Consider the following 21,300-nt stretch of genomic DNA (forward strand, 5'->3'; position numbering starts at 1 on the left):
TGAAACTCCCATAGGAAACCTTTGTCAGACTCTATGTCCCAATTTTGCATTCCTAAAATCTTTTCTCATTTCACAGTTGAGAGTACGAGAGCCCAGAGACATCAGACTTTTTGCCCAAAATAACGTGCCCTGAAATACAAACAGAGGTCTTTTGATTCTGGAGCTATCTTTTGTCCCTTGTACCATGCTTTCTCTTATGGCACGCCTGCAGATTCTGTTTGGGTATAGTGGAAGTTCCTGGTACAAGGCCTTACTCTCTGAGAGTAACCACAGAATATGTGCTGAATTAGTTAAAATGAAGTAAAGCTTTCAGCAGTTTCTCAGGGCCCTACTTGAGTCATCTATAAGGTCAGAAATGAGGCACTCCTACATTGCCTAAGTCTATGGGCCTGAAATGGAGTCCAGCAGGCACTTAAAACACCACCTGGTGAGAAAAGTAAGAATTTCCTTAAATATTGAACTAAATGTTCCCTGGCTTATGGTATCATGATGCAGACATGGTTAGGCTAACAATTAAAGTAATAACCCAAATTTGCCCTCCCCACACATATCCCAGTGAAGCCCCTGTAAAGTCTCCCCAGGACATTTCTGGGAGTCTGAGGAGCTGTCTTAGGTGTGCCCCTTCAATGGCTGTGAGCTCTAAGGCTTTCCTTCTTCACCAACACACCAGTCTGCCACCACTGCTCATAGAGCCTTCAGTGCCACCTGAAACAGAGCTTGACACACCCAACACTTCCAGCCATAGTGTACTAGGGCACACTGTCCTCCCCACAGAGGCAAGGAGATCATTCTGCTCCACACTGTCACACTGAGTCACTGCAGATCCCTTTATCCCTGCCTCTCATGATCTCACAGAGACCTTCCAGCTTTTCCTGTCTCACCCCAATGCCTTCGTTCATGTACCCTAGACAACAGGGAGGTTAAGGAAACACATCACCACATGAAAACTCCAATGTGAAAATCTCTACCGTCCCGTTAAGCAAGGCTGGTGGCCCACCAACTTCTCAACCTCATTAGACAAACCCAGATATGTCTCAGTGTTCTCTAGGCCCAGGCTGGACCCTCCCCCCTGGATCCTCAAACAGTTGCAAATGCAGTGGCTGAGGCTAAAGTTCTCTCACTCTCTGAGCCACGGATTGCTAATTGAGGTATCCATTCCCTTGTTGCTCCACTTTAAGCCTGACCTTGATATTCATCTTACCCACAATTCTCTGAAAATATTGAGCACTGTGCTGTAAGTTATTCTCTGCCCCAGGTAGGAACTTCCTCCAGAGAGGGACCTGCCCTTCATCACAGGGCTCTAAACTGCTCCAGGCCCCACTCTCAACCAGCACTTCCTAAATTTGGAGTGCATTCAGAGAGATGTTAAAGGACAATTAAATACTTAAAGTACTGAGAATATTGGAGGAAAACAAAAGGCTCTGGGGTCACTGGCAGCATCCTACAAGAGAAGGAACATGAGTTTTATAATCAGAGAGACCTACATTTAAATCCCAGATTTATCTTAACAGTTGTGTGACCATGAGCATTTACTTTGCTTTTCTGAGTTCCAGTTTTCTCACTTCTGAGATGAAAATTAAATGTACTTTATTGATTCCCCATGTTGCCTAATATCTAATGAGAGATATTAGAAACAATGGGAATTTTTTATGTGTGTATAATAGAAGCCCATTTATTCTTGCTCATGAGTAAAGGAATATTGACTTTAGAAGTTTGGAAAATAGGGGAACTAAAATTCTTGCATTATAGAAATAACAGAGAAAATGCTCTACCCTCTACCCAAACATAAGCCTATCACTATGTGGGAACCCCTGAACTGAAATATCTCTCAGGGTCTCAAAATACAGAAATGTTACGATTGGTCTAATCAACTGTCCTACACCAAATAGTTCCTCCCCTCCACCTTCTAGTAGCTTCAACATGTGAATCCATGTGAAAATATAGAATGATCTTGCATTTTAGGATAATGTTTAACAATTTTAAGATTAGCAAATAAATTCAATTTCAGATTAGCAAGCAAAGTTTTAAATTAAGCATAGGCCAAGCACGGGGGCTCATGCTTGTAATCCTAGCACTTTGGAAGACTAAGGCGGGCAGATCATGAGGTAAGGAGTTCAAGACCAACCTGGCCAACATAGTGAAACCCTGTCTCTACTAAAAATAAAAATAAAAAAATTAGCCAGGCATGGTGGTGCACTCCCGTAATTCCAGCTACTAGGGAGGCAGAGGCAGGAGAATCACTTGAATCCAGGAAGCAGAAGTTGCAGTGAGCTGAGATCATGCCACCACACTCCAGCCTGGGTGACAGAGCAAGACTCCATTTCAAATAAAATAAAATAAAATAAAAATTAACAAGCATTTCTTTCTGTATTCTGAATTTAAGTCTACCTTATTTTTACCACTATAAGACAGAGGAAAAAAGACTATACATGTGTATGTATGTGTGTACGTATGTTATGCATGCGTGTGTGTACATATATACATACATGCATATATATATACACACACAGATACATATGTGATACACATACGTGTCCATAGGTGTGTGTCCTGGTAGCCACAGTTTATATTAAAAAAGAAAGAAAATTCCATTATAGTTGATCAGTACTTTTCGTGAGCTTTCCTTTGAAGTAAATGGCTTTGTTGTACAAACTCACTTTTTGATTTATTCTCAAGGTACACCTTGTATATGAAAGATCATACAAAAGAAAAGAAACTCTCATAAAAATGAAACGATATTCTTGCTATAGGAATAAAATTTTGCTTGAATTATTTTTTATTATTTTATAATTATATATATTGAACAAATAAAAATACAAATTAAATATTTTATATTTCATATTTGCTTGAATTATTATTGTATTATATGTAAATAAATATAACAAATTATATTATAGAGAATGAATAATATTGGAAACCGGCAAATTGTCCTGAGTTGTGATAAGTTAATAAGATGCACATTGGCGGTCATCTTAAGATGCTGCCTGCTGTTAGAATAAATGAGTTAGACATCCCTCAGAGGCCTCCAGCACTTCTCCACCCTTTACCCTGGGAGGATCAGCTGAAGCGACGTGCCAGGAGAAACACACACTGGATGTGCTCCGAAGTTCCCTCTGTACACTAACCACTTTACTATTTGGGGGTCATAGACCTCTTCAAGCTAGGATAAGTATGCTAGGTATAAATAAATATGATTTAAGATATGCATGGCATTGATTCTACTCCAAACTCATAAATTGTATATATATTTTTTCTCTCCATAAAGGAGAGACTAACCAGTTTCAGACATAGGTTTTAAGGAAGAAGTGAGGTTTACTTTTCTAAAGGTCTTCAACACTATTGTGGTTATGATATAAATTTTAAACTGAAAATTGAAAGAATTCATAATCCATAAAATGCCCGTGGCATTTCCAGGAACACTTTTAAATTGCGACAGTAAAAGTTGAATATGTATTTACGCTTTTCTCAGGGGACTATTCTCCCTTGTTAACTAGACTGAGAAACGACAATAAAGTATTCAGCTGCCTAGTGAAGTCCTTCTGATAAAGAATTCAGCTATAACAGCTACTCGACCAGCAAATGTCTTATTCAGGGACAACTTTAGAAACTCTCAGCCCACAAATCATTGATAAAAATTTATCTACTAAAGAATTGCAAATGAATGAAAATGGAAACATCTCAAATTTGTCTAAATAATCAGACGAGGGTTTCATTGTCTCTTTCAGTGGAGAAGCTTTTATTAACCAACTCCCTTTGTTCAGCATTTACTTTGCATTCTCTCAAGTCATGAGATTTCTCTTTTGGAAATGTTATTAGTTTAGACCAAAAGAGTCCTGGTAGTGCTGCTTGAAGATTTCATAACCATCTGAAAGAGCCCATGTAGCTTTGAAAGGCAGCTCTTAGAAGAGGGCTGGGCATCTTACTAAAGAGCTGTGAAGAAAGGCCCACAGTACCTTCCAAAAACTTGCCTGATAAACCGTAGTAAATCAGGACTCAATACAAAATTATGTTGATCTTAGTTAATACCAAGAGCACAAATACTGAAAATCACCAGATAACCTCAAAATATTGCTTGAATAATTGGTTTTGAGTTTCTCTCTTTCCAAGATTTTCTTAGAGCTGCTAAACATTCTAATAAAATAAAAGTAAAATAATAAAATAATCCAAGTGGTTAAGTTGAGCTTCTCTTCATGTCTGAATTACTAAAAGGAAAAAGAGGACCACGTATGTTAAAAGGAGAATAAAGGAACTAGATAATCTGTATCTGAAATCAAGCTATGAATAATTTGAAAAAGATGAAGGTAAAACTGAACATAGGACCAGGAATGATTTTTTTTTTCTTATACAAATCCTAATATTCAATGATGTAAAAACACCGTATCCTACAGTTCATTATTTTAAAATTTAAAGTCTGTGTTAGTTAATTGTTGCTAATTGAATGGAGGTCAACTTTTGATCTCACAGTACTTTGTGGAAAAAAAAAAAAAAAGATAAATATTTAGTTCCAGTATATTTAGTTCCACAAAACCATTCATTCCAGCCTCCCTACAACTCCTGTGGTTTTACATATTTTGGTAAATGTGAGTGAACACTTCCCTAATCACTTTTACTCACAGTCATCGCTCTGTGCTTCTGAAGCCATCAGTTCTGAAGTTATCCTTTTTTTGACACTTTGCACACATAGTTACTCTGTAATTTTTCTTATAAATTGTTTCTGTTGGGGTACCGTGGCTCACGCCTGTAATACCAACACTTTGGGAGGCCAAGCCAAGACAGGCAGGTCACTCGAGGTCAGGAGTTCGAGACCATCTTGGCAAACATGGTGAAACTCTATCTCTACTAAAAATACAAATATCAGCCAGGTGTGTTGGCACATGCCTGTAATCCCAAGAACCTGAGAGGCTGAGGCAGGAGAATCTCTGGAATTCGGGAGGCGGAGGTTGCAGTGAGCCTCTGAGATCCCACCACCGCCCTCCCCCGTGGCTGACAGGGTGAGACCCCATCTCAAAACAAAACAAAACAAAAACATTGTTTAATTTTCCTTGTATATATATATACATCATGCTTTCCTAAATATCATTCAAGCTTTTCAAGATCAAAAGTAAAGTCTTGTTATATCCCAAGCACATAGACCTAAGTGTCTTTCAAAGGCTAGGGTTCCACATGTGTGGAACAGAGAAACTCAAGGTCATTTCTCAAGGAAATCCCATTTCAAAGCTCCTGAAACAACATTGGCCTGCCAAGATGCTCTCAGGTGAGCCCGAGTAAGAGAGTGCAGTAGACTCTGAATGTTAACCTTAAACTTCTTGTTTTGTTTTCTATTTCTAATGCATTACTTCTATTTCCCAGGCCACAGTACCTAGGAAAGTCAAATGAGAAAGTGGGCTCAGACATCCCTGCATCATCTTTTTGGCCACTTTCCACGTTCTCTGGTGTCTGGTGATGCGTGGATTAGACAGGTAAGGAAACTGAGGGTATATTTTATGCTTTTCTTTTCTTCTCTCACCCCATTATCAGTTTTCATATTAACAAGGTTCTCATGTGCTTCTCACTAAAGGAAGAGTTCAAGAATGGAACTGGATATGCGCAAATGAATTCATTTCTTCAGTCACCCACGGATTGTGGAGTCCTCCTGTGTATTAGGTAGAGTTCCAGGCATTAGGATTGCAATAAGGAACATAGCAAACATGATTCCTGCTCCCATGAATCTTCCGTTCTAGCAGGGAGTGGCTGACATGGCAGAAAACAAAAAATAAGCGAGCACAAAAAATGAACGAGCGATAGTGCTTAATAACCATACATGTTCCAAATAAAAGAAAACAGAATGATGTAGTAAAAATAAGGGGTGTTGATGTGTGTGCTAACTTAGGCAAAGAGGCCTGGTAAGACCTTGCTGAGAAATAAACATGTAGATGGACGTCAGACTGATGCGCAGGAGCCAGCCCCAGGGGTTCATGGAGCAGAGAATACACTGCTGAAGAAAGGGAAAATGTCTTACTGACCTTTGGATATAAAGAACAGAGAGAAAACCCATGTAGCTGTAACATGCTGAGCAACGCGCAGAGTGTACGGGATGAAGTCAAAGAAGACAAGCCAGGGGATGCAAGGCCTCATTCCCTTGGAAATAATTTGGGATTTTATCCTAAGTATGGTAGAAATCCAGTGAAGGGTATAGCACAGATGTGACATACATATAGATTTAACTTTTTAGAGATCACTCTGGCTGCTATGTGGAAATGATCTGGGTTGAGACAGGGACCAGTGTGGAAACTGGGATGTGGCATCCCAGCAGTCAACCGGGCTTGAGCTAAAGTGAACATCGAGATAAAGAAGAGTTGGTGATTTCAGAATACGTTTTGAAGGTGGTGATGGAGAATGGAAGACAGAGTAAATGGCAAAAGGAATCAAGGATAGCTTTTGAGGTTCGCACTGAGCAACTGGTATTGAAATGGGGAAGAAACAGACTTGGGAGAGGTAGAGGTAGAAAACTGTGTGACTGTGCCAAGTTTCAGGTGATTGTTACACTTCTGAGCAAAAATTTCAAATCCAGAGTCAGTTCAGAGACTGATAAAATGATTTCAATGATCAGCGTTTTCATCTTTGGGACAATAGTCCTGGAGGGGACAGAACTAAACCATGTTCCCTTCCTTGAGGAGCCAACAGAATGTTGGAGAGACAGACGTGACCACAGCTAAATGTTATAGGCCACATTTTCTGGCAATTGCTCTACTAGGCCCCAAGGAAAACACTTTGGGAACATTAAAAGGAAGTTATTTACTTTGATTCATGTTGCCTTTAATATCCCACTGCTAAGTTGTTTTGCTCTGTTCATCCTTAAAACGTCTCTACCTTCAACTTTGATTCTTTTGGGCCAGAGTCTGTAACTGTTCCAGGCTCATCGTTTTGAAAAGGTCACTAGAAGAAATTGAAATTATTTTTCCATGACTAATTCTTCAGGGTCACCAACATGCAGTTGAGTCAAAACTATCTGTGACAGGGTTGTTGGATCGAGCTTCTTCCATGGACCTCCAGATTTTATGTTTTAGAGGCTTTCAAATACTTTTAGGTCAAATACTAAAGCACAACCTTAAATAAATTGTAGGAGCTTTTACCACAACCTTAATACTATTCTGTTTAAAGTGTAAGTGTCTAGGACCATACAATCTTTAGTGCCTAAATTCTTAAAGCACCCTACAGCTCCAGATGCAACATTTTTGTACAAATTTCTTTATTCAATGAATGCTTTACAAGTATTCAAAAAAGTGAGAGGTGGTGAAACAAAATACAAAAAATAAAGTTTATCTTAATGCAAAACAATTTTCAATTCCTCACGCTTTTCTTAACATAAGGTTTAACTGTGCCTTGATATATGCAATGATAGCCATTACAGACTCTGAAGTCAAGAGTCTAAAAACTCACTGGTAAAAATTTACATCACAGGCCGGGTGCGATTGGCTCACACCCGTAATCCTAGCACTTTGGGAGGCTGAGGCGGGCGGATCACAAGGTCAGGAGATGGAGACCATCCTGGCCAACCTGGTAAAACCCCATGTCTACTAAAAATACAAAAATTAACTGGGCGTGGTGGTGCATGCCTGTAATCCCAGCTACTCAGGAGGCTGAGGTGGGAGAATCGCTTGAACCAGGGAGTCGGAGGTTGCAGTGAGCTGAGGTCATGCCATTGCACTCCAGTCTGGTGACAGAGCGAGACTCCGTCTCAAAAAAAGAAAATTTTTACATCATGAGTGAACAGGCTTTAGAAAGAATTACAACAAGATACTGAGCAAATACACACACACGCACACAAACACACCCATGCAATGTAAACATATGTCAAACTGTGTGGATGGTACTTACTTATAAATAATAAGTCTAAAATAACATGTCTGATTGATAGGTAAAAAAAAAGTATAGATTCCAATCAAAAATAATTTTTCAAGTATTTTTTTTTTCAGTAGAAAACTGAGTTTTGCTAAGGCTCAGTGTGATTTCCAAACCCCCTGCCAGCCCCGGTCTTGGGTTCTGCCTCATCTCAGGGGTCATCCTTTATTAGAGCATCCTAGGATGTCAGGCCTAGAAAGAACCTCAGAGATTGATTATCCAAGTTGGCCACCACGTCCACCCATATGCATGTACTTACTCTACTCACACTCTTCATTCTCTAGGAGCTGTTGCTGTGGTTCATTGGGTGAATCTGCCTCCAGGATGTGCTTCCTCGGGGGACTGCCCTCAGGGAAGCCAAGGGAAATCCAATCCACAGGACGCCATCCTCTGCCCCAGCCCCATCCTGTGAAAGAATGTGGCTCTGCCACTGGGGAGCTGCAGGATGATATGAAGTTCTGAAGGGCAAATATGGCCAACTGTTTTCTCAGCCTCTACCAAAACAAGCCCCCATTCTTCATTTATTTCTCAGAATCTGGAAGTCAGCTCAAGAAACAGAGGCATCTGCTCCCATTTAAAAACAATTTAGAGTATTAGATTCAGCTTTTTTTTTTTTTTTAAAGAGCTTTAAATTTGGAGAAAAGCCTTTGTTTAATCACATCAAGTCTGTGTCACAGGCTGAAAAATGCCAGGAAATTCCAAGCTAAAGGCAGATACTTCATCTATAACTCATGCCACAGGACTTTTTTTTTTTTTTTTTACTATTATTCTTTCATATGCTTGCAAAGGCTGAAGCATCAGAAAAACTGATTTTTTTTTTTTTTTAGTCTTGTCAGTTCATGTCATAACCTTGGCATTACTCTCTCTCTTTTTTTAAATTTAATAAGAATATGAGATTATACTGATCCTGTTCTCCTATTTCTTGTTAGTGCTGAACAAGCACTTCTGGCTCTCACAACTCAAATTCTTGCCATGTTGCTCTGTGCCTTAGTATGTTTGGCTATGAAGTAAAGCATCTTGACCTATCATCTATCTTTAAAGTCTGAGAAAGAAATTATTTTAGCATTCCTGTTCTTAGCTCATATATATAAATCTGTGATCAATGGCACATCTGCATCTCTGAAGTTAGCACAAAACTATGAAGAACAAAAAGAGCAGAAGAGATGGAGTGGGGTAGGGTAGGGCTGGGTGGAGGGGGCAGTAAAAATCAACAAAACCCACCAGCAGAAGAGTATTAAATCTCCTGCTTTATGCCCAACCACGGGTTCTGGATTTTATAAATGGGATGAAGAATGTATGTAACTCCAAAAATATGTAAGTCTCCTTTAAATGTGGAAAGTGTTCATTTTTCAATCTAAGTGCCCTGAATTTCTATGTTGCTTTTAGAGTTGTGCGGTACATAATAAAAATATGGAGCCTGCCCCAGACATAGCACAGTTCACGTTTTCAGGGATTTGAAAGCTTGATCACTCCAGCTGTCTGTGAATAAAAGGGAAAAAATGAAGCATTAACACCAGGCATAGCCTTTTCTGATTATGATCATCAGTCATTATAACAGAAGAACAAAGCATGCTAGAGAACAGCGTCAGGAAGATGGCTTTAGTGAAATAAAGAATGCTCCGTAACAAATTAAATGTTAAGATCAGTTTCCAATCAATTAGTAAGTACTTATGAAGGATCAACCAACTAACTACATGTTTCATTTACTCTAAATAGAAACCATAAGATCTGCTTTCAATGAGCTTTCAATTTAGTTTCAGTATGACAGTACAGAATATAGAATATAAGGTACAGGATAGTGCATATGTAGCCACCGGGACGTGGAATCCATGTATAGGAACCGTTCACAAAAACACCACAATCACTCCTGCAATAGTGTGTCTGTGACTTCCATGGTACAGGCTTGGTTTTAAATCTCACTTTAACTCACTCTTTCAACAATATGTGCCCTGCTGCCTGTCGGTTTCTGTGGTGCACCCAGGTGATGCAGCAGTGGGAGTGAAATAGCTACAATCCCTCCCCTCACTGAGCTTTACAGGATAGCACATGACACATATGTGAACAATCACACAAGTTTACAATCCCAAATTGTTATACCAATATGAGGTCATCAAGACAGTACTGTCTACCGAGGACCCAATTTAGACCGGAGACTCAGGCAAGGCATCTGTAAGACGGAAGCCAGGGAGAATATCATCAGGCCTGCTGGATAGTCACAGGGCGCAGGAGTGATCAGAGGCAAAGAAAATGATTTGCAGGCCAAAAAAAAAAAAAAAAAAGTGCAACACTTTGGATTGAAATAATCTTGACCATGTATCAACCTGCTTGAGGCCCAATATTCTCATGGGGGGGTGGTGAATATATCAATACTTCCCACAGATTTATATTAGAAAATAAATAACAACTAATATCTTTACTGATACAGCAGAATATCCTGGGAAAAATTACTGAAATTATACCAAAGCCATTCAATGCCTACTGCGGAGCATCACAGACATAATTGGGGAAAACATATAAAATATTTAATAAGGAAGAAACAATCCTAAAAAGTAAAGAAAAGACATGATGTCTGCAGTGGGAGATAATTAACAGCAGGGCCCATAGGGGTCAGCACTTTTTTTTTTTTTTTTTAGGTTCAATAAGTACTGGATTTATGAGGCAGTGCGTTCAAAAGTTCATATAACTAAATACACAAACTGGTTTGTTTGTTTTGGATCGTCCAGTGTCTGAGAGTGAATTATTCATTCAAGCATTAATAAATTAAAAATTTTCAATTTGGCAGTTGAGAAAATTTACTTAAGGGAATAAAAGAGATATCTACCAAGTTTGGACTGGCTTATGCATTTTTTTAAAGCTGGCTCAAGTCTTGAAGAGTAAAAGAAAGTTCAAGTTATTTATTAATGTTAGTCTTTTACTCTACTGATTTAGTGTACATGTAAAAAAAAATCCTGAGATTGGTTGGAACTAAAACATGAAGGCAGCAAGAGTATACCTGCATTTTATCTAACCCAGTTATAACACTGATTGTGATAGGTGAGAGAATCTGCTATAAGAAGAAAACCAATGCAGTTCTCCTTTATCATGGAATAACTTTTAATGACACCCCCATCCCTTTAAAAATGTCACTCCTGCATCTTTTTTCCCTGGCTTAAATATCCTTTTAAAAAATTATCTACTGAAATATGTTTTGGTGACTTCAAACTTCTGAAAACAGTTACACTTTTGGCATATTTTATCTGGAAACAATAGAAAAATGTCATTCTATCAATCACTTCACACATATACAAAAAATCCCTCTGATAAGTGATACATAGTTTTTAAAAAATCCCCTGATAGGTGATATGTAGTCAAAGGTCCATTAGAGTTCAAATTTGTCTTAGAATAAAAAAAGACTATTAATTTGACTTCCCCACCAAAAAAAATATAATGGCTCTTAACTACACATTCATTTGGTTTTCTCCTACATTACTTACTCACTTCTAAAAAAAAGTCTTCTAAATTTATTTTTTTCTACTTTCTTTCATGATCTTAAGAGAAAGTAAAAGAACCCAGCATGATTTCTCTGTTTGCTTATAAATTGCAGTTTGCACACATGCCCTGCAATTTTTACAACTGTATCACAGAAAGTATTTCCTGGGACCAGTCACTACCTGTTCTTTTCAGCGCTGTCAGGCTTTCTTTTAATGAACATCAACGAATATGTTTGTCTTCTATTATATCTTCTAAGATTGAGGGAGAAACAAAACCCCATAAAACTGAAATTCCAGAACTGCTGCATCTGTTTAAATCTGAGTCTCATCATTAGAGTTGTATTCACCCTTGCGCTATCTACAGCTTAACAGAAAACCACATTTTTTTCTCTTTAATTGGAGAGTTTATATAAAATACGTTCCAGACCCCGGCACGTAATGTTCACATGAAACAATAGTTCCCTTCGCTTCATCCTTTTCAGATATTTTGCTGCACCTCTGATGCATTATTGCTAGACAACTGATTTAAACTGTAGTTTAATAAAATTATACATGATTTCCTAATTAACAATCTATTATATATATAATATATAAACATATATGTGTTTTATATATGTATGTTTATATATGTTATATATATGCATGTTTATATGGCACAAGTATGTATGTATTTCCTTGAGTTTAACCTGTGGATTTGAACCAGTCCTTTATTTTGGTTCTCACTCATTCAAAACGTCAATGTCTTGTTTTCTCAATTTGCCTTTTTCCCACCTCCTGTCATGCTAAGTTCCCTTGCAACATTCCCTTGTTTCAGTAGCTGCTACCAAAAGGTGTATACTGGATACGATTTCAAATCCTGTCACATACCCTCATCAGTCAATAAAGGCCTGCTCTCCAGTATGAACTGCCTACTCTGTGCTAAGCCCTGTGTTAGATTCCGGTGGGTATAAAGATATGTGTCACATACGGACTTGATACTCAGGACCTAAAGTCTGCTTGAACATAAAGCAATTGATAAAGAATTTAGTCCTAAATTTTTTAGTTGCACTAACTAATGTGAAGCAAATTGAGGAAAAAAAAGGGATAATTAAGTGCGAAGTAGACAGGAACCATATAATTCATTTAGCAATAAGAAAATTGAGCAGGTGGAAAAGTAAGACAGTTTTTCCTTTTGAAGGAGTTCGTGATATCGAGGGAGAGCCAGATATTAACAAATGTACACATACACACAGAGCAGTAAATAAAGGAGGGAGGGAGGAATGATGTTGGGTGCTGACGGAAAATGGAAGTGGCCTACCTCAAGGACCCAAATGGAAACTCCGGTGTTATATTTGAAGTCACTGATTTTCAATCCCATTTCTTAGGGTGTGGAAGTTGAAAAATCTTAGCATTCTTATTTTCTTGCATGTCCATCATTTTACTGGTCAATCATCTCCCTTCTAAACACAACATTCAATACTTTCTTCTATCCAGGGGAGTAACGTTGGGTCCTGAGGGCTTCTGAAAGTGAAATTCGTGGACCATATGCCTGTAAATAACGTTAGTTATCTGTTGAAAATGTGGCTTTCTGCTACCATACTTTCAACACATGAATCATCCATTAGATGTTTCTGATGAACATCAAGGTTTACTAAGAGGAACATGGGACTGGAAATCACAAAGCCCTCATTTACCTCATATCTAAAATTAATGATTGGATTAAATAATCATAAATAGTTCATGATTTTAAGTTAAACATGTCTGTTATTCTGTGTATTTCTTCGGGATACTTAGTACTATTTCTCTTGAATTTTTTTCTCCAGTGCCTAATTCTATAAAGTTTTTATCCCTCTTAATTTAAAGTTATCTTAACTTAGGAATATTTAAAAAGCAGAATGTTTTACTTTTCCCACGTGGGCAACGATATATGAAAGTGATTTAAGGAATAATAGAAGTACTGGACTCTGAAAGAAACATTACTCTTAAGAAATTAGTTTGGTTTAAACCCAGAATCATGAATTTTTAAATGTGGAACAGGAGTTTATTCTTATGTTTTATTTATTACTAACTCAACCCTCTAAGACTGGTACTTTTTTTGCCATTTATCTAAAATATGGATGCTAAGCACATAATTAATAAATAAGAGATGTCCTTTAAACAAGTATTTTAAAATGCCTAATCAGAATTAGCACTAATCTTGCTCAGCTACAAGCCTGAACATTCTACCAGACAGGATACTCAATTTAAACAATTAAAGGTTTTCAGAATGAGTGTTTATTAATTGAGCCATAGCATTACAGTGCAGTCCCTTTCACTTCCTCTTGTCAAACCTATTGAGGATGCAATGCAGAGCTATTTGGCAGGTGGCCACATTGAAAAGCAGCAGGATGTATTTGGCAGATTTATATTATATGTTGCCAGACTTTTGCCATTTGGCTTGCTAGAATGTTACTTTCTTCTTCCTTTCCCTTTCTTGTCCCTTACATAAATTTTTTTTCTCAGCAGAATTATAATTCGTAACTATAATGAGCATCAAGTTAATTATCAATAATTAAATGGAAACATGACTTCACAAAATATTTTGCAAAACCTATGGAATTCTCTCAGAAGAATTTCCTCAAGATTACATAGTGTCATTTCTAATGGGAAGGTAACTGATTGGTATTGATCAGCAAGTATTAATGGTCAATGTCTAGGTTCTCTGCAAAACCCCCATCTATCTCCAAAGTGTGTAAATTATACCTAAAAATGCAAATTATATCCAGTCAGCCTTCCATATCCATGGGTTCCACATTTGAAGATTATTAAACCAACCATGGATCAAATATATTTTTAGAAAATAAAATAATAATAATGCAATAAATAATGCAAATTTTAAAACACACTATAACAACTACTTATGTAGCATTTAGATGTATTAAGAATGATAAGTAATCTAGATATGATTTAAAATGTACAGGAAGATGTGTGCAAGTTATATGCAAATGTTACACATTTTATGTAAGGGATTTGAGCTTTTGCAACTTTTGTTATCCACAGGGGTCCTGGAACCAATGCCTTGCAGATATCAAGGGATAATTAATATGTAAGTACAAAGCAACTTGAAGCTTTCTTTCCTCCTTTACAGAAATTTAAGTTTAAGTGATTTTGACCTATCCATCATTAAAATATGTCTTGACTAAATATGATTGCATATTGAATTCCCAAACTGATTTCTTAAGCCCTCCATACCATATGTAAAAACAAACAAACAACAAACAAAAAACGTACCCTGAAACTTGGACAACAAGGCCTCTTGCCTTGGGTCCTGTATTTTAAAGAATTCTGCGTATAACAAACAACAGAAATAATTCATGTTAGAAAACGTGAGAGCCTATGTCACTCAACATGCAGAGCTCAGTTCTAAAACCTGAGCTACACCAGCACCCTAAACTTGCGCTTTCTTTACTAATACCATCCAGGCCCCAGGGAAACACTTCACCACCTCTCTTGCCCTGTGTTCTCAAAAGAGAAGGCAGCAGTGCTCAAACATGTATGGGCTGTGCCAGTGCCTTCTAATTTAGTCTATTTGTGCTTCCATAACAAAATACCACAAACTGTGATATTTATAAGGAACAGAAATTTATTTTCTTACAGTCCTGCAGGCCGGAAGTCCTAGACCAAGGCACCAGCATTTGGTGTCTTGTGAAATTCTCCTTGCTGCATCTTCCAGAAGGGAGGAAGGCTGTGTCTGCACCTGGTGGAAGGCAGCACACGAAGCCTCCCTTCCCATTCAGGATGGAGGAGCCCTCAAGGCCTAAACACTTCTTAAAGGCCCACCTCTTAACATCATCATATTGGCCATTAAGTTTAAACACACGAATTTTGGAGAAAGCACATTCAAACCGTAGCACCAACATTGAAGATATAAACACACTGCTTCAAAATGCAGAGACGATTTGGGAGGCAGATGCATTAAGAGATAAGAAAAATGAATTAACTTGCCAAAGAGGATAGCATGAATTCAGTAGATTTTTGCATAATGAAGTATGGTTTCCCAATAGCATTGAAGACATCATTTTTATTCTTCTTTTCTTCTTTTTATTTCCTAATTCATACTTCTAAATATACTTTTACTCTTACATTTGTATATATGTTGGTTAAATAACATGCCTAAGGTATGCTAGCAATTCTTTACAACGGCAACTAAATGCGTACAGAATGCTAGAATATTTTTTTAACAAAATGTTTGTTTCAACTGATTTTTTAAACAAATAAAAAGAATCTCCAGGCTGGAGTGCAGTGGCATGATCATAACTCACTCCAGCCTCAAACTCCTGGGCTCTAGTGATCTTCTCACTTTAGCTTCCTGAGTAGCTAGGACTTCAGTGGCACACAACCATGCCTGGCTGCTTTATTTTTATTTTTATTTTTGTTTTTGTAGAGGGTCTCACTACATTGCAGATTGGTAAAGAACTCCTGGCTCCAAGTTATTCTCCTGCCTCAGCCTCCCCAAGTGTTGGGATTACAGGCATGAAAAGTATTCAAATAGTTTTCTTAAAACTTTTGGTGTACATAAATTAAAACTTGCATTTGTCCTGTAATGTTTAATAAATAAACTTAATATTTTAAGAGATATATTCTTTGAAAACATATATGACAATTAATTTTACTGTTTTACATTTACTTTAATTTACATTTTGTGGATACTTTTAATATCTTAGCTCATTACTGTCAATACAGAAAAATCATGTAAAAATTTTGATTATAGCAAAATAACTAGAGCTGAAATGTTCTAGAATAAGTAATTTATGCATTTATATTACTACTCACTGAACATACCTGGCTTATCAAGAGGGTATCCACATATGTGCAGTAACAAACCCAGTAGTCTTTGACATCTTCTCAAATTACAATATATAAAAATAATAGCTTTGCACAAATTCTTTTTTGAATAAGTATATTTGACAAAATAAGAGGATTGAAACAAATTTAATTACCAGTTTAATAGCTGGTTTTATATCTTTTAAATATTTGGACATACAGCATATGTCCAATATACAGTTTTATTCTTGTCTTCTCCTCTCAAATGTTGGGGTATATTTGAAAATGTAAATGTTTACCACAGATGGATATTGAGTCAAATTAAGCCTGCCTCATGTAAGTGGAATGCTGATTTATATCATTACAATGCATACCATAGGAGCTAAAAAAAAATATTAAATCATGGAGAAAAATTACAATGCATAATAATGGTTGGTCCAATTTATTCACTGAGTACATGTTTTATGTCAATGATTTATAAACAGTAGACTAGAATTTATTCTCAATTATCACAAATACTGAGGAAGATGATAAAATTGGCAGAGTTGGGGCTTAAGAACTATCTTCACAGAACTTGTGTCTAAAAGTCTATTCTCAGTTAACCTCGGCTTGACTTCTAAAAATCTTCACGTACTAAGGGTTAGTCATTTGATGAATAAAACATCTGTTGGTATATTCAAACTTTGTGGGAGACACTTATATTTCCACGTTAATATCTATCTTAATCATGCACAGTGGTCTTTTCCTCAACTATCTTTTTCATGGCAATTAGAACACCCAAGGTGCTAGGTTAATAGAAATGGAGAATTGAAGGACAGATTGGAAGAAGAGTCAAAAGAAAACATCATTAAACTTTAAGTTCGTCACTACAGAATGACATTCTCAAGAAGATATCCCACCATTTTCTAAAACAATGATTGTGTGTGCAAGACTTACCAATCCAACAGTGGATCTCAAAAGATATAAATTGATACAGGCACAACAACCTGACTTTGATTACTGTAAAGAATAGCTTTTTTTTTTTTTTCCCAGAAATCAAGGATAAATTCCAGTAAAAGTAGATTTTGAAAGCTATGTCTTAACATTAAATTATGAAAATACCTATAGGCTACCTAAAAGTAAGGGCAGTGATTATTCAACTATATGAAGAAACACAAACACACACACATACACATACACACACACACATACACACACATACACACAGAAGGTGCATAGTTGGTTATATAAAATTACAATTATTATTCAATCCAAAATAAGTATTCTTTTCCTCAGATATTTTAAAATCCTAGGTCAAAGTAAACCGTAATATTCCTCCAATTTCTTCTGGCCTCCCCTATTTCAAAATATCCTATGAAAATATTGAACACAGGTAGGCAGTTGATTGTTTTCTTACTTGCTAACTCTGTGTGTTCCCTAATTCCCAGTGTGAATCTGTGAGAGCGGCTTGACAGAAAGCACTCTATCGCTTTGGCTAATAATCAGATTTCACTGATTTACTCTTGGAAAGAAAAGGCAATCATGTGCAGTAAAAAATATTTTATTTTACACATTTTGTAAAAATATGTAACTCCAATTGACTTTGAGGGAGACCTGAAAGAATAATGTCATATGTCCTTCCTGGAAATGTTAATGTGTTACTTCCTTAAATGTGGATGTACTTTTGTTTTTTTGTTTTTTGGAAGTGCAGTGGCGTGATCTCGGCTCACTGCAAGTTCCTGCCTCAGCCTCCCGAGTGTCTGGGACCCCAGGCGCCCGCCACCACGCCCGGCTAATTTTCTGAATTTTTAGTAGAGATGGGGTTTCACCGTGTTAGCCAGGATGACCTCATGATCCACCCGCCTCGGCCTCCTTAAATGAGGATGTACTTTATAGTTACCAAAGAAATAAAGGTACTAAAAAATCTTTATCATTATTATTATTATTACTATTATTTTATCATCATTTTTAAAGTACTCTTCAAATAACAGCAAATAATTGCTATAAGCAAAGTAAGTTTTTTCAATACTTACACATATTTATTTATTTAGTGACAGGGTCTCACTCTGTCACCCAGGCTGAGTGCAGTGGCACCATTGTGGCTCATTGTAAGCTTGAAGTCCTGAGCTCAATGATCTTCCTGCCTCAGCCGCCTGTGTAGTTAGGACTACCGGTGAACATCGCCATGCCTGGTAAGTGAAAAAAAAAAATTTGTAGAGATGGAGGGGATGTGTCTTGCTATATTACCCAGGCTGGTCTCAGACTTCTGGCCTCAAGTGATCCTCTCACCTTGCCCTCCAAAGTGCTAGGATTACAGGTGTGAGCCACCATTTCTAGCCACACATATTTAAATAAATGTTTAGGCCATAATTGATTCTTAAGCTTGCTTTGAGAGTCAGAATTATTGTAGTATGCCACAGTTAATATTACTCTTAAAGTTTAGTTTTGTGAGGTATACAAATGTGAAGAAAGCTCTTTGGAAAAGATAAACAAAAAGTAACACCTTTTTACTTCACAGTATTAGCATTTTTTTCTTCAAATATTATAAATGATATCCAAAATAAAACTGAGGTTTTTTCCCCTAAATGTTTCATATTTGTTTAGGATTTGCCTTCTGTTTTCTTTCTACAATAAACAGTACTGCAAATAAGTATGAAGATGGAATGACAACAATATATTTTATAGAGCAAGATGGCATACAGAACTTTGCGTGGTAACATTGAGAAAATGTGCTTCTTTGGAATTATGTGAATCATGCTATGTTAGGATAAGTTTTATATTTGCATTCACTTCTTTGTTCATATTCAAAGCCATTATCTAACCACTTTCTGTTTATGTTGCATTGTATACTGTCTGCAATCAGGAAATACTACTCTTTAATTATCACTTTGCAAACTTCATATACTTCTGTTTTTATTTCTTTTCATTTAAAATTCTCTTGGTTGCATTTAACTGAACATACTTAGTATAGTACAAACATTGCATAGCCTACAAACTACCTAGAACTTATGGGACATATTTATATTAGTTCAACATCATGGTCTCATCCATACTTATTAAATTGCATACTTTTCATAAAGAAATTATAATATTTCTGGCTTTTATCACACATTAACTTCAAAACATAAGGAATACATCAGAAAACGATGCCTTAAATCTCCAATTTTGCATTGATACTTAAAAGATTTTATGCTAATAATTCTATAGAAAAAGAAAACAGGTTGGTTTACATTAGTGGAAATGTGGGGTGGAAGGACTTCCGTTAACTCAAGCTGCATTCAAAAATCAGGGGAAATGGTCATGGATTAAGTCCCCAGGTAATCACTATTGACAAATTCCAAAGTTCCGTTGGACTTGTTTTTTTCTTTGAACAATCCTTGAGATTGCTCACCACTCAAACCAGGGTCCACTTCTACCAGCTCAGAACTTCCCAGAAGACATTGTTGGAGCAACCCTGCCCATGAGACTCAGTGGTCACTGCAGGGATATTGCCTTGACCTTATGAAGTTTCTATGCAGTTCTGCAGTTCTATGTATTCTTTATATGCTTTGTATAAAATTAAAGACTGCCCATAAAGTAAGAGTGTCTAGTTGACTATAACAACTAAAAATGTTATCTAAAGAATGACAGAAGTGATCTATTGCCTTCTTATTTAATGTGCAGTCCTCAGACCATCAACGTCATTGTCACACAGCACCTGTTACACATGCAGAATCTCTGGTTACACCAAGATCTGGTGAATCAACATCTGCATTTTAACAAGATTCCAAGATGATTTATATGCAGCTTAAGGTCTGAAAATCATAGATATAGAGCAGTTCATCTCAAACTGTCTATGATTTTAAATGTATTTACCGCATACACTTTTATAAAATACAATCAAAATAAATTATTAGAATAAGTTACAGAGAGAAATGAAAGAAATGAAGGCATAAAAACTATATATGTCATTTTTCTATTATTATAATCACAGACAAAATAACATTCTATCAAACTTACAAGGTGTTCTCACTTTTCACAGATGTGCAATAGAAAAATTTTTGCTTATTTTATTGATAATTGTTGTTCCATTATGAAACATAAGAATTTACAAAATATCTATTTTTTCTCACTTCCAACTTTTGTTTTTGCCTTTCAATTTTATGTGTCACTGAAAAACAACGCATACAAGTATTAAGATCATTCAAAAAAATCAAACATACTCCAGAGACAAGAAAGACCAGTGGATCAATTCCTATCTTTAAGCAGTTGGAACCAAACTGTTTCTTATCTTGTAGAAGCATGAAGACTGTGCTTCATAATTTAAATTCTTCAAAGAAATCTCATCTTCTCATGTCGTCTCATCTTCTCACCTCAACATTCAATAGCAGTCGTTTATAATCAGCTTCCATGATATCTCATAATAAAGAGAACAATTTCTAATTTAATGCATTAGAATTTACATAATTCACAATTTTTACTACATTACTAGGGGCAGTGCTTAGTTGAACTGTGTTTTTACTTTAATAGAAAGGCTTACTTGATGGAGATGCATTATTTGCCTTCTATCCCAGCTCCTCAATCTGGATAACTATTTGGAATATTGCTATATTCATCAGACTAAGAATATGAAAAGAACAGGTTACATTCACTTTAGACAATTTTATTATGTGTAGGCAAACAGGATTTAAAAAATATATATATATGGTGGGAAGATATAAGTTAAAAGTAACTAGGAAAAAAAAGTGGGCTCTTTTTATATTTGTCATTTTTATATGCTCTTGTTCACTCTATTCCTCACCGTCATAAACAATGAAAAGCACTTGATGGTTAGGCTGGATTCCAACTCTAACTTCCTTTTTTGAGCCTCCTGACCCTGAATAGCTACCTGTTTTCCTGTGTTCTGACTTTCCTTTTCAAATTCATTTTGTTTATGAATTCATCCACTCACTCTGAAAATGATTTGATCACTCTGAAGTCTTATTGATTTGTTTTTACTTTATGTCCTTTGTCATTTCATCAGGGTAAGTAGCTAGATGTTACCCTTTCCAATTAAGCAATGTAGTTATCTGTGAAGTAATACTACTGAAAGGCACATCATAATTTTAGCACAATATATTCCTGGAAGCCATGTTACAAAGCAGATTATTCTAAAATGGAATCTACATTTTCATAGAAATAATTTAATATCAGAAAATCCTGGGTTTCG

General features: G+C 36.5%; 1 long non-coding RNA gene across 2 annotated transcripts in view; it reads right to left on the reverse strand.

Moving 5' to 3' along the window:
- Positions 1-21,300, reverse strand: part of LOC106998173 (uncharacterized) — an 82,720-nt gene that overhangs the window by 20,727 nt on the left and 40,693 nt on the right. The window contains exons 1-2 of one of the 2 annotated variants that reach the window (XR_003728768.2): positions 12,649-12,873; positions 8,141-9,360 (exon numbers count right to left, since the gene is read on the reverse strand). The exons of the other annotated variant lie outside the window; for it this stretch is intronic. This is a non-coding gene — a long non-coding RNA (uncharacterized LOC106998173). Of the gene's footprint in view, positions 1-8,140; positions 9,361-12,648; positions 12,874-21,300 lie in introns of those variants that run through there. 2 annotated transcript variants of the gene reach the window in all.

The sequence above is a fragment of the Macaca mulatta genome, chromosome 4 (genome assembly GCF_049350105.2).
Source record: "Macaca mulatta isolate MMU2019108-1 chromosome 4, T2T-MMU8v2.0, whole genome shotgun sequence".
Lineage (NCBI taxonomy): Eukaryota > Metazoa > Chordata > Mammalia > Primates > Cercopithecidae > Macaca > Macaca mulatta.